General features: G+C 37.1%; 1 protein-coding gene across 1 annotated transcript in view; it reads left to right on the top strand.

Annotated features, from left to right (window-relative positions):
- Positions 1 to 271: 271 nt before the first annotated feature.
- The window catches only part of LOC134568265 (G-protein coupled receptor 22-like), a 322,348-nt gene continuing 309,489 nt past the window's right edge, over positions 272 to 13,130 (top strand). Inside the window, exon 1 of the mRNA XM_063426711.1 lies at positions 272 to 543. The gene's annotated coding sequence lies outside the window, so the exon portion shown is untranslated. The remainder of the gene's footprint in view (positions 544 to 13,130) is intronic.

Genomic DNA, 13,130 nt, shown 5'->3' with positions numbered 1-13,130 from the left:
GTCACCTGGAACGTTGAGGGAACATTTTTAGAGATAGTATGTTCTCCTAGATGGACAATGTTTATAGAATGTTAAGGAAGAGAGAGAATGAGACAGGGAGCAGAGGAAGAGAAGCTATGCGGAGAGATGGAATAGATCAAATAAACGGAAGATGGAAAGAGGTAGCAGTAGGCAGAGAGGGAGGGCTGTAGTAGAAGAGGAAAGTAATAAAGGAGAGGGAAGGAGGGATTGAGAGAGAGAGAGAGAGAGAGGCTGCAGTACAGTATACATATATATACACACACACCTGCAGCAGAGGGGAACAGACTGAGCAGCAGGCTGGAGCAGGGGGCAGGCTCCCAGCAGAAGAGGGAAATTGGAAGAGCTTTCATCTCCAGTTAGCCAACATTGAAGGACACCAAGCCACCAGCATGCGATTAATGACCCCAGCACTGGACCCACCTCTTGTCACCAGGGAGCACAATAGAGCACACAGCCCCCCGGTGCATTAAACTTACAGCACCCCCCATGGGACAGGGACCTGGCTACCGCAGCATCTGAGGGGTAAGTCACTGAGAACTATGGACTGTCCTGTTCTAATACATTATGTTTTATTAGTGAGGTGTTCTCAGCAAACATCCCATCACCAAGTAGACCTCACTGATCTTTCAGAAGGATCTAACCGAGATTTACTGCATCTTATCTCTGACTGGGGTCAGCTCACCTTTTAAGGGTTAAACCCACCATCAATCTTTGCAGAATTCTATATGTGATATAGCATATCATTTTTTTTTTCTTAGTAACTTTATGTTTGGAAAAATAATTATACATTCCTGCTGTTGTGTCCTGTTCCCCTTGGTTAAGGGGTGTGTTATACAACATCTATTTCAGCGTTTTGAACCATGTATTTCTGTGTCTATTAACCTCTGCAGTGCTGGGGGTAAGTGCATAGCAGACTGCATTGAATGGCTTGTATGCACCCCATGTCTGCATGCAGTTGGTGTGTATGCAGAGCAAGGCTGCAGACTGCAATAGGGCAATATATTTCATTTTAAAACAATGTACTGTATGTGTGATTAACGAGGGTGTAAGGTGCAGGGTGTAACGAATAATGCATCTAATCGGTTTAGGTTTTATTTTTTATTTTTTTTTATTTTTTTAAGCCTACAAAATGCTGTGAAATGACCTGAAGTAAGGGGTGACAGCATTAGATAGAGAGCTAGCAGCTCTGCATATGAAGAGGTGGTTGTGTTTAGAGAGAGACAGCCTGACATCTCCGAGTAAATAATGCTAAACATGACTGCTGTTTATCTCACTATGCACAGCTTGGGTGCTTTTAACCAACACACACAGCCACAATATGCATAAATGTTTACATATTCACCATGCAAGCTATTCAAATGTTGTGTCTGTCACATATACTAGTAACTGTATTTTTATTTATACTTTCCAATATGGCTTTATATTTTTTCTATTATTTGTAGTTGTAAGCTCTTCAGGTGTGATGTTCATAGGGGGTATGATATATCCTAATACAAAAACTGTACACCAGATTTATTGCATTCTCTGCAGTTAGAAGCTAGCACATTGTATGTATATATACATTAGTGTATGTTTGTATCTGTGTGTGTGTGTGTGTACATATATATATATATATATAATGTGTGTGTGTATGTGTGTGTATGTGTGTCTGTGTGTCAGGTGTTTATAGTACATTGCCTTCTGCCTTTGTGGTTTCCATTTTTTATATTTTGTTAAATAATACGTTGATTTAATCGATTAGATAGCAAGCTTTTCAGACAAAAAAAAAATCTAAATGGAGGCATAGTGGAAGTTGACATATTTTCTTAGTTTGCAAAGTGCTGAGCGAGTACATCATGTTATGTTCCATAACAGAGACGGCGATGTGAAGAATTTGGAGCCTTGCACACAGGGGTCAATGCTAGGCTAAGGCTGTGTGACTTCCCTTTTTCCTATAACTGAAGTCGTGTAATACTAAAGAGCTATGAAAGCGGAATAGTAAATGTTAATGATGAATTCATTGCATCTGAAGTACAGATATATTCTGAGATGTAATTGCTGTGTCTAAGTGTGAAGCTTCGATTATGTGCAGCTGCAATAACCATTTTAACGATTCTCTGTAATATTCATACCTTTCAAACCAATTTCAAAGAAATACGTAGCTTCCATACTCATAGTGGTTGGAGTTTTTATAGACGCCAATAAAAAAAAAGTAGGTGGCCCAGAGGTATTTGACATCCTAAGTGTAGAACATCCAATATCATCTTCATGCCCCCTCCAAGAGGACAGATTTTTGGAATTTCCTAATTCTGTTCTGGAAAGGAAATCAAAATAATCCTGGATAGTTGGAGGTGCAAAAGTATTATTTGGAAATCACTGAACTACATTATGACTGACATTCCATAATGCCTTGGAATTAGATAGATAATGTCAATCTCAAACCTTGTGTTCTACAGGTTCTAGGCTCAGCACTGTCAACTTAAAGTGAAATACTTTCAAGGATGATAAAATGAGTATTACTAAATGGGGCTTTTAGCACCCTAACCAAACTGGGCCTGTGGGATTTCTGTAGCTCTGAAACGTTCAACAGACAGCTTTATCAGAAGGGCTGTAATTGCTCATTGGGACATATGCAAATAGTTTGAACAGACACTAAGGAAGTGGATTTCTTCATCGTGATGTCACAAGCAGAAGGGGTGGGCTTTAAATGCTAGGGAAGATGACATTTTCTTTGTCTAAATGCTTGAAAAACTATTTGACAGCAACGGAGGGTTTTGCATCGTAACCGGTGCAAAAAATAGGTTGTAGTGGTTGTGTTACTGTGAGTGTTGGTGAGATTGGGTTGAAAAGGATTAGCAAAACTCTTAATATTCCTTTTAATAAAGGACGAAAGACATTCTGGACCTCCTACATTAACATGGATTATCACTTGTGCTCTAGGTTGCTTTGCAGCTATTCTGGCTTAACCGTATTATACCTAGATTTCAGATTCTTCCCCGTATATATTGGCTGAACTGACCTGGATAGGACAGTTGCATTGAGATCATGGGAATGCATTGACTATCAGCATGTTGTTTTAACAGTAGCAATAAAAATATACATCATTTATCTTTGAGTACAGAAATGTTTGACACTGGCATTGTATCTTACGCTGTCGTGTCTAGAGAATCTCCTATAAAGAAACCTGAAGGTTAAAAATAGTATAGGATAAACACACAAAAAAATTAAGAAAATTAAAAAAATAATTGTCATGGTGTTTTGCTCTACCCTTCATAAATGAAAGTGTTAAATCCCATAGGTGTCTCAGTAGGAGAGAACAGGAGACTAATCAGGTATTATTTGGTGTAAAAGTCTGTATCCAAATGTTATTCAATGTTCTATGAAGTGGCTTGCTCTGTCTGTCAATGGTTTTGTAAAGCAACTACCTTTTTTAACCCTTTCTTGCGCCAAATGAACACTAATCTTAAATCTTTATGTGTCTGGCACTCTGGCAGTTAATCAACTATACTGGTAGTGGTGCATTGTGGATACATTGTGTTTTCATGGCAAATCTTCTCCCTTTCCCTGTCCCTTTTCTTAGCTGGTTATAATAAAACCCTAATCAATAGCTAAACAAATACATAAAAAAGCAATGTGAATCGAAAAATAGTGTGTTTTATTTTCTTGATTTTGTCATTTTTCACTGTAAAAGTGGCCGGAAGCACACATGACCTTGACGAAGAGTCACGGTGAGCAATCAGTGGGATTGATGTTTTACGGTTACTCTACTATTAAATTGATCGGACCTTGCTTTACTGTGCACAGCACTAATGAAAAATCCACACTACAGGGTTGCTTTAAAGCAGACCTAAAGGAAGCATATTGTGAAAGGGTCGATTTCTGAACTAACACTTGTTGTTGGGTTTTTTTTTCCACATATTTTTTAAAAACCTTGTTAGTGAAATGTGTTGTCAAAGGACCGCTAGCTGAATATGTTGTTGGCAATTATTTTAGACGTAAAATAATGGATCTCACTTCCTTAATGCAGGGCATTGAAATATGCATAATTGTGTTTATTGTGCATTTCGGAGTATACATTTTTCATGTATTCACCCTTCGTATGCTGAGATATATGTGGTAATTGGTGGAGTGTAGAAAGGCGAGCATTCCGTCACTGAAAAATATGTTGATTAACAGTGATTCTCAAGATCTGGACTAAGTATTGAGCACAAAAAACACTATATGTATATTCAAGTTCTTCATGTGCTTGTCTCACATTCTCCAGGTTTTCCAGCTCTGACAATTGAGCCACAACACCAATAAAAATCTTCAGAAAGGTGTTTTTTATGTCTTTAAGTGGTAATGGCAACATTTTGACCCTACTGATGGTCTTTGTCAAGCTTGGCAAAAACTCTTATTAAAGATCATTTTCTTAAAATTGCTATTGGTGCCGAGGCTCAATTATTTTTGCAACATAGAAATAAACCTAGCAGATTTCAAGGATGGTCTACACAGAGGTTTGAATGGGGTTGGAGTATAGGTAGTGCATTTCCGTAAAGGTACCAGGAGGAAACTGAGTAGCATATACATTGCAAAGATGACATAGAAATATTGTTAGTGAGATTCAGAATGTGGACTGGATAGTTATGATCTGTCAGGTCATGGGTTCTACAAACATCTATATGGGTCCACAAGAAGAAACAAGGTGTTGAGGATTTCATAAAACCAAAGATTGCAAAGGACTTGTTATATCTAAATGTCCAGCAAAGAATACATCTTTTTTTTAAACATGTATGTACCATTGTACTTCCCGTCTTTATTTCTAGCAGTTACTCTTTCAGTCATAGGAGTTATTAGATGCTGACTAGAAGCTAAAGCCCCATATGTGAGGTTCTTCAGCCTTAGATCTCTTCAGATGACAGGATACTTCTGCTTTTATCATTTTGTATTAGGTGGCAGCTAATCAAAGCAGCAGAGTTTTAGAATATTCCTGTTAGTCACCCAAGTAGAATAATGGGTAGTAGGAGCTAGGGGAGATAGGGAGAGAGACAAAGGGAAGTTTAGGGAGATGGGGAGAGAAACACAAGGGATTTTATAAGAGGTGAAGAGCAAGAGAGACAAGGGGGAGTTATGGGAGTTATGGAGATGATGAGAGAGATACAAAGCCATTAAGTAGAATAACATGATTGGATTATGGGTGAGGAATTAGGGCCTACAGGTGTTAAAGTTTACGTATTGGTCTTGGGTGTAGTCTTGAGGGAATGCTTTTTAACATTTGTGTGTGCTAATCGCTTAGATGGTTTTAGAAGTTAGCAGTGTCACTGCTTTCTGTCTTGTGCAGTTAAATGATACCATATTTCTTCTTGCAGGCTCACATTGCAATAGTTATTACAAAATTGTTGTGTTGCCATTTTAATGTCAACTGGAGGAAGCAGTGTGGTTTAAGTAAATTAGCCAGAAGGATTCAGCCTCTTCTCACGGGCTTGGTATTCAGTGTGGTAGCACTATACCCTTCTTGCCTGTCTTGGTTTGATCTATTTCTGCATTACTTTTTATTTGTTCAATAAACCAAACACTACTTTTCCAATATCGCCTGCTATTTTACTCTGCATGCAGTGAGTGGTAAAGGCATCTGTTGAAACATCGAGGTGGATCCCAAGAGAAAAGGGTTTGAAGCTGGCTGACCTTGGTTGTGCACGTGTATCTTAGAGTCAAGTCTAGGTTCTACTTCCCGTAAGAGACTAGAACCATCTGGATTATGGTTCCATATCACTGATACTTTGTATTGTTGCCACAATGCCTCTTTGATTGATGTATACCACATATCTTTTTGGTCATATCTGCTATTTACATTTTATAGTATATCACATTGTGATACATTTGTACCGAACCCTTACTGTGTTTTATATGATATGGTAATGTGTTTATTCATAAATGCAACATTGGGTCAAGTTTATTGGCCGTAGAGTAAATGAGAAACACACCGGGGGATGTACTAGGAAGTAAAAGTAAACACCAGGTGGATATTGTGGTGTCTTTTGGTCATTGCATTGAATTATCATCACAGTCCGTTACTAGGTGACTAGAAAAGTAATTTGGATTCTTTCATCCACATTTCATATTGTCATCAAAACATTTTATCTGTTGATGTTATTTGATATTCGTACTCAGCGATGAAACTGGGAGAACTGTCAAAGATTACAGTCCGCATGGACGTACAAAAAAATGTACTTTAAATGTATATTCATTTTGTTATTTTTTTACATTTTTATTTATGCCATTTTATACTGTGATAATGCCAAACTACAAAATTCTCCTTTAAAATCTAAAAACTGTGATACTTTTACCAAGATATTGTTTTTAATGCATCCGTGCTTCCTACATTTTATGTAATCAGGCTGTGCCTGCAATATTTCCTGAGCCGGTGATTGGGCCATTAGCTGTTCAACGGAATAAATGCTTATTACAACGGAATTGAGGGTTTAAATGATAGCATGAGCTCTGACAGCCTAGCATGTCATTTATCTATGTCCACACTGGTGTAGAAATAAAACGTACACTCATCACATTTATCTTTGTCTAATTTGTATACATAATTTATACGGTTACACATTTATAATTTAAACGCTGTTCAACTTGTTGCAATTTTAAGTCTGAAATGCGCAATTTGAACCATGCGCGGCTTACATATAGTAGGGCACGTTTTACTGTCCCATAAAGGCCTGTAAGCGATTAATGGATTTCAGCTCTAGCAGGTAAAACTGGAGTAGGATCCCTTATTACAGTTGTCCATGTGGAGCACTACTTAATTTATGCCTATTGGCAGCTCATCTGATATTAAAGTAATTAATTAAATTGAACTTTTCTAGTTGATTTTTGGAAGCAACTGAACACTACATGGCAATATATTTACCACACTATTTTCTTCTGTTTGGTCTTTCTTTCTGCTTTCTCACAGTGACACATATTTATTTAATTAAAATTCTTTAGAGCTCATACCATCAACTATCTCTCTGTTTTACTCTGACACCATATTTCTCTTTCGTTCAGCCTTATTTCTATTCCTCTTTGTCCATCCCGTGCACACATCACCCTTTTATACTTTTAAGTCTTCTCTTTCACTTTGTTTTTCACCTGTCTCTCTGCTTTGACCACCTGTCGAGCCGAGTCTTACCGTCTATTGAGCCGAGTGCTTTCACAAACTGGACTCATTGACATGACATTAAGAAACTCCCTCTACATTTGAGTCTAAGTGGCAGCCACACAGCTTGAGGGCTCCTTACAAAGGCAAGGTTGGACAGATTTTTAAATGGATGGCTAATGTATGATCCTATTTTAAGATGGCAGTAAAGGCTCCTGAACAGAACATAAACCGAGAATATATTGTGTTCTCAGCCACCTATTTGGCTGTATATGTATTTTCAAACTGTTTAACAAAATCGCTTCATTGTTTGCTTCTTTACAGGGTGCAATAGTTGTACACAGAGATCAACATTATATCATGTTATGATTATCAGCATATGTAATGGATCCTTAAGAGGCTAATATTGCATATCATGGGACACACTTGTAGATTAATTACTATGTAGCCAGTAAAAGGATTATGGGTTTATCCACTACCTGCTGAGTCGCACAAACGCCTATAGGACCGCCTGCAAACCAGTGATGACCTATCAGATGGTCTTCGTTGTCCCTCTCCACATGCAGAGTGTGGAAACATGCCATAAATGGCAAAGTAGCCATGTTCCTTGCTCTTTTTCTGACTTCAGAGCTATAGGGGTATTGAAACATTGCAAAGGGCTCTGTCTTTGATATACTGATAATCCATCTCAAGCATTTGCAAAAGTTCGACTTTGGCGTGGGAAGAATTTTATTTTCCCACTGGTCACGTAATACATCTCTTACTGAGTTTGACTGTACTTGGGAAAAATAAAATGCTGGATGATATGTCCATTGTGGAAATATATACACTTTAAAAAAGTCAAACACTGTCTCAGTGTTTATACTGGAACAACATTGTAAACAAAGAATAACTATTACGATTTAATGTCCATTCAATGTTATATTGCTCTGTAGGGTGAATGTACTGTTCATGATTTATTGCCTTTGCATGAATTCAGAGGAAATGGATAAGCCTCAATAGAAAGAATGTTGGGTAAACTATTCAGATGTGTAAGTCTATCGATACACAAATTAGAGGTCTACTATTGGATATATAGGTCATGTGACAGGCTCATTAGGATCTGACTGGAAGAGGGGCTATTGAATTTTCCATACTAGAGTGGCAGGGGTGTAAGATATTTAGTTAAATTAAATTTGTTATTTTGGTTTAAATTTTAAATTCACGTGGAATTCCAAACTATTTTTACTTGAATCAGTAACCCTGAGTGCTGTTTGGAAAGTCGTTTATTGATAGTGGTCCACCATTGTCTGCACTGTGTTCGATAAACATTTGGAGAGATCTGATGAGTGCCTGAGAGGGTTAAGATTTCTCTCAAAACATTTTGCAGATTTACAGATATAATAAAAATAAATGTACTGCAAAAGCAAACGCATGCCAGTTCTTTACCCACCATCCTCTGTGTTCAGTCCCAAAATGCTCTGCCTTCAGGGCAATTAGAGAGGATTTTCTGTGAGTCACAGGTATGTATGGAAGGCACTGCTGCTTCCCTGTTTCCCAGTGCTGGGACAAGATGTGGAGGTATTTTCATGACGGAGTCTCTGTAAGTGTAGTGACAGATATTTTGTGTTTTTATTTTTTATACATTTCTCAAATTACTGATGCTTTACAGCTTAAACAGACAGACGAAAACACACATTTTTGCGAGCAATGTACATTAAACACACCCTAAGAATCTGTAACTTGGGGCTTATTCGCTAATAGAACAGGGGAAAAATAGACAACAGAATTGCAAATTTTTTTCAAAATTAGCAAAGTTAAAAAATATCTGAGGTACACATTTTTTTAAAAATGTTTTTACTAGTAGGCCCTAAAATTTGCAATTCGCAAATTTTGCTATTTAATAATCGTGATATTTTGGTTAAAATAGTTGTGCTTTAGAAATTTCCCAGATGGTCTATTTTTGCTATTATGTCTCTGAATCAAATCTCACATTTTAGGCTAGAATAGCCAAATTAGAAACTTTTTCCAAGTCAGCTATGTTTTCAGTTTGGCTATCTTTGCCAAAACTGAATTTCACTTTCCAATTCCAACAATTGAAACGTTAGTGAATAACCTTGTGTCACCACATGTACTGAAACTAGTACTTAAATCTATATCATAACTCTTTCTTATAGCCAGGACAAAACATGCCTTTTATAGTAACAGCAAAAAAGATACAATTATGGCACTTTGAAAATTCTAATGCTAACTATTAGTAACGGGATATTTTAACTCTATTAAAGCGGCACTGACAAAATCGCAAAGTCCCCCAACGGTGACATTGCCACTAATGGTCCTGTGGATGCCAGGAGCAGGTAAGGGTGAGATTACGAACCTGAACCTGTCTTTCATCGGTGCCACCATCTTGGTTGCGCTTCTCCACGCATGCTCAAGAGTACAGAATTGGGGCCAATGGGAAATCCCGCAAGACATTAATTCTTTAAGGGATGGAATGTTGGTAAATCTCATATTATTCTTTACATCAGTGGATCCCCCATAGACCCAGCCAATAATCTGCAGTCGTCACTGTTGACGGCTGCAGGTCTTGACAAATAGGCTCCACCTTGTGTCAGGAAATATCAGGCAGAGGAGAAATACAGAGGCAAAGTAGTCCCTACTTTGTCTCTGCATTTCTCTTGACTGGGTTAGAATTAAAGTAAACTACCAACACAGTCATAATGAGTGTTTCAAGATACCATCTTTATAAAATACACAGTTTTAATGTGGGAGTGACAGGGCCGCTTTAAGAAAATGGTCACTATAGATGTAAAAAAACGTTGGAGTCACAAAATACACAACAATGTCATGAATTCATAAAAGTAATGTCTCTTAACGCAAGCAAGAGATGGAAGCAAGATTATAATCGTTTGATGAAATTTATGACATTCACTTGACATGTTATGTAATTATGTAAATCAGATCCATAGATCTCACAATGCCTTGAAGCATGGGTAATTCACGCAACTCCACAGTTATAAATGATTTTCAGTGAAAATTGTAAACTGAGATGCTTACTGAATATAATTCTATCACAATCCAAGTGTATTTCTTCTATGGTGGACAAGATCTGCTTTATTATGCCCTGTTGGCTAAGAATGTTGCAGGTGCTTAACAAATTGGGGAATCTTTTGTCCAAAAATTTTTTTTTTGCCCAAATTCAAACATAGGGAAAACAAATATTGATTATTTAGCTGCAGGATAAACGGCATTTATCTCTGTCTGCTGCTATCTTAGTTATTATACAGATATGTTTGGTTCACGCTACAGGGCCATGTATCAAAAGATTAGACAGTATTGAGTTGATTTATTAACTACTAAGTGTGCATCTTGGGTAAATTGGCTATTTGCTATGCAGCTGACAGTTTTCCCAAGTGGAGTCATCATTTACTTCAGTGTGGAATTCTCTCATGAGCTAAACTCAGTAGATCACACTACTAACACATTGCGTTTCGCACAAAATCAGAAATTGGTGCTTTGGAAAACGCACTCTATAGTGGCACATCTGTAAATGTCAAACTTATATACCAAATTGAAATGGCTCAAAATGCAATTTGATCTTCACCTACATCCTAATAGTAGGTAAAGATTAACTAAACAAATACCGCACACAAAAAAAATACAACTTCTTGTGTTTGTTTTATGTAATTAAACATATTGATCTTACATTATTTTATGTTATTAATAATATGAAATAATTAACCAGGAAGGAAATATTTTGCTTCTGTTAATGTATATCCTTAAGTATAGATTTGACACTTGTCACTTAACTCAATGGTATTCCTTTTATTGACCATAGAGGATTAGAGGCCGTATTGATTTTTTTCGTGACATTAATTCTAAAATGTGACTATTTCTTCAGCTTTAGCAATTTGGTTGTAGATTTGCTTGTGCATTTGTGGTTGTTGAGCTATATGATGTTTTCTTAAAGTATAACTTCAAACCTGCCATAGTTTTTATGTGTCACATCCTGTTCCTAGCTGCGGATCATTCTGGCAATGGCTTCTGGTATCCAGTACTCTTTTTACAATTCTTGTTTAGTTTTTCTATAATAATTTCAATAATGCTGCCGGAGGTTGAGTTATACCTCTGGCAGCAGAGATGGTAATCTCTGTTTCGTAGAGAAACAGTGCACATACTTCAAATCACTTAAGTGGTCATGGGACTTGGAGTTACCCTTGAAGCTCTAACTCATGGATGGCCATCCCAATATTCTCCTCTATAATTTGCTGCATGTTTTTATATTTTGAGGCTGCTTTGCAGTTTCAGAGTCCAAAGACTCCATCAACCACATGGGATGAAGATGCTCATTTTGTCAAACATTTCTGTGTCTCACTAATGCCAAAAAGTCACGCTTTTTTGACTCCTATTTCCTTCCATCCTGATTAATTTATGTGGTCTTTGGAAATTTTGAGATGTGCGGTAGTGCTCTTTTTGGGAATCATTAGTTTCTGCTCAGTTACTTAGTTTGGTAATGCATTAACTGCAGTACTTGGAGGGATACAAAATTATATTTCATATACCTTAGCAACACATTGTGCAGTATGGCAGTTGCATGTTACTGGAGTAACGTGGTTTGGAAAACGGAGGCGTTGGAATGAACAAAGTTATATGAAAGCTTACTTAACTCTGATCCTGTATGGAACGTGATAAACAATCATTCAGAATAGAATGATGATCTCTAAATAATAATCATCATTTGATTAATTATTCATTTGGCACAGCTGTTGCGCTGTTACTGTATTCGAGCAGTAATCATTCTATATAAACGTGTAGACACTAATTGCTTTTCTCATGGAAAGACTTTTATAGTATTTCCTTATCTGTGTGTTGGCCGTCCTTTGATTTACTCTAGGGGTTACGACTTTCCAGGGGTCTTGTTACTAGTTACTACTAGCACTTTGTAAAAGACGGATACAGTTGTTTCTTTGAGCTGAATATTTCTCAGTATGACCTGCGTCTTAAGCTGAAGATTTTCCCAACAGATGGTACACATTGCGGATTTTGCTTGCAAAATGGATTTCTGCTCCGAGTCCACTTGAGAGAAGATTGCATTTTGCTTTATTGATTCGGCAATCACCCGCATTCAACTTACCCATACTACTCTTCAACACTATCAACCCACTCAAATAGCAGCCTTTCTCTGTATGTCTGCAGGTACGAGTGAAAGAGCTTCAGAATATTATACATCTGTTTTCATTTATATCATTGGAACTCTCAAACATTGCGTAATGGGCTTGGTTTCTCTTGATTCTTGTAATGGTAAAATAATTGCCTGCCCTTAGCTTGTATCGTATGTTTCAGAAGAGAGTGCAGCTAAACTTGACTGATACAGTGGCAATCAATGCCCCAGCCAGGTTCTTCCTTAGCATTTTCTTTTGCAGACGCGAAAGCTGAATCCGATGATCTTAACCGGGTTGACTGCTGATTTCCTGTGTAGTCTGTCAGCACGATCTATTGCTGAAAAAGGTTTGAAATCTTTTCATCTGTGGCGTAGGGTGACCAGATGGCTCAATTAACCCTTTCACTGCCGAGTGATTTTCTTTCTTTTTCTTTTTAATAATAAAAAAAAAAAATGTCCACATCCAGGATCATTAACCTTTCTTGATATAACTGCTACTACAAGAGAAATAATGAATCCCCTCTCTCATGATGAAAGCATTAAACATGGTCCTACGGTTGTAATTAAACACAATAATTATATGCTGATGTCAATCTTAATACATTATCGTATTTCGTATTGTCACTTGACCTGTTAAATGTAGCGATGTGTCTTTCTTTACAAACAAACTAATTTATCTGAAATGTATTATGTTTAATTCCTGTCTTAAAAAGACAAAAAAAAAAATCTAATAATAAAAAAGAAAATTGCTGTTCAAAAATTTAAAACAAAATTACTTAACTGTTAGGGTTAAACATTGATGTTTGGATCACAAATTGTAAGCACCAAATTCTCAGACATTCCCTTTATATCCCACCAAAATATGAATTG

Source organism: Pelobates fuscus, chromosome 7 (genome assembly GCF_036172605.1).
Source record: "Pelobates fuscus isolate aPelFus1 chromosome 7, aPelFus1.pri, whole genome shotgun sequence".
NCBI lineage: Eukaryota > Metazoa > Chordata > Amphibia > Anura > Pelobatidae > Pelobates > Pelobates fuscus.
This window is presented reverse-complemented; position numbering and strand designations above follow the sequence as displayed.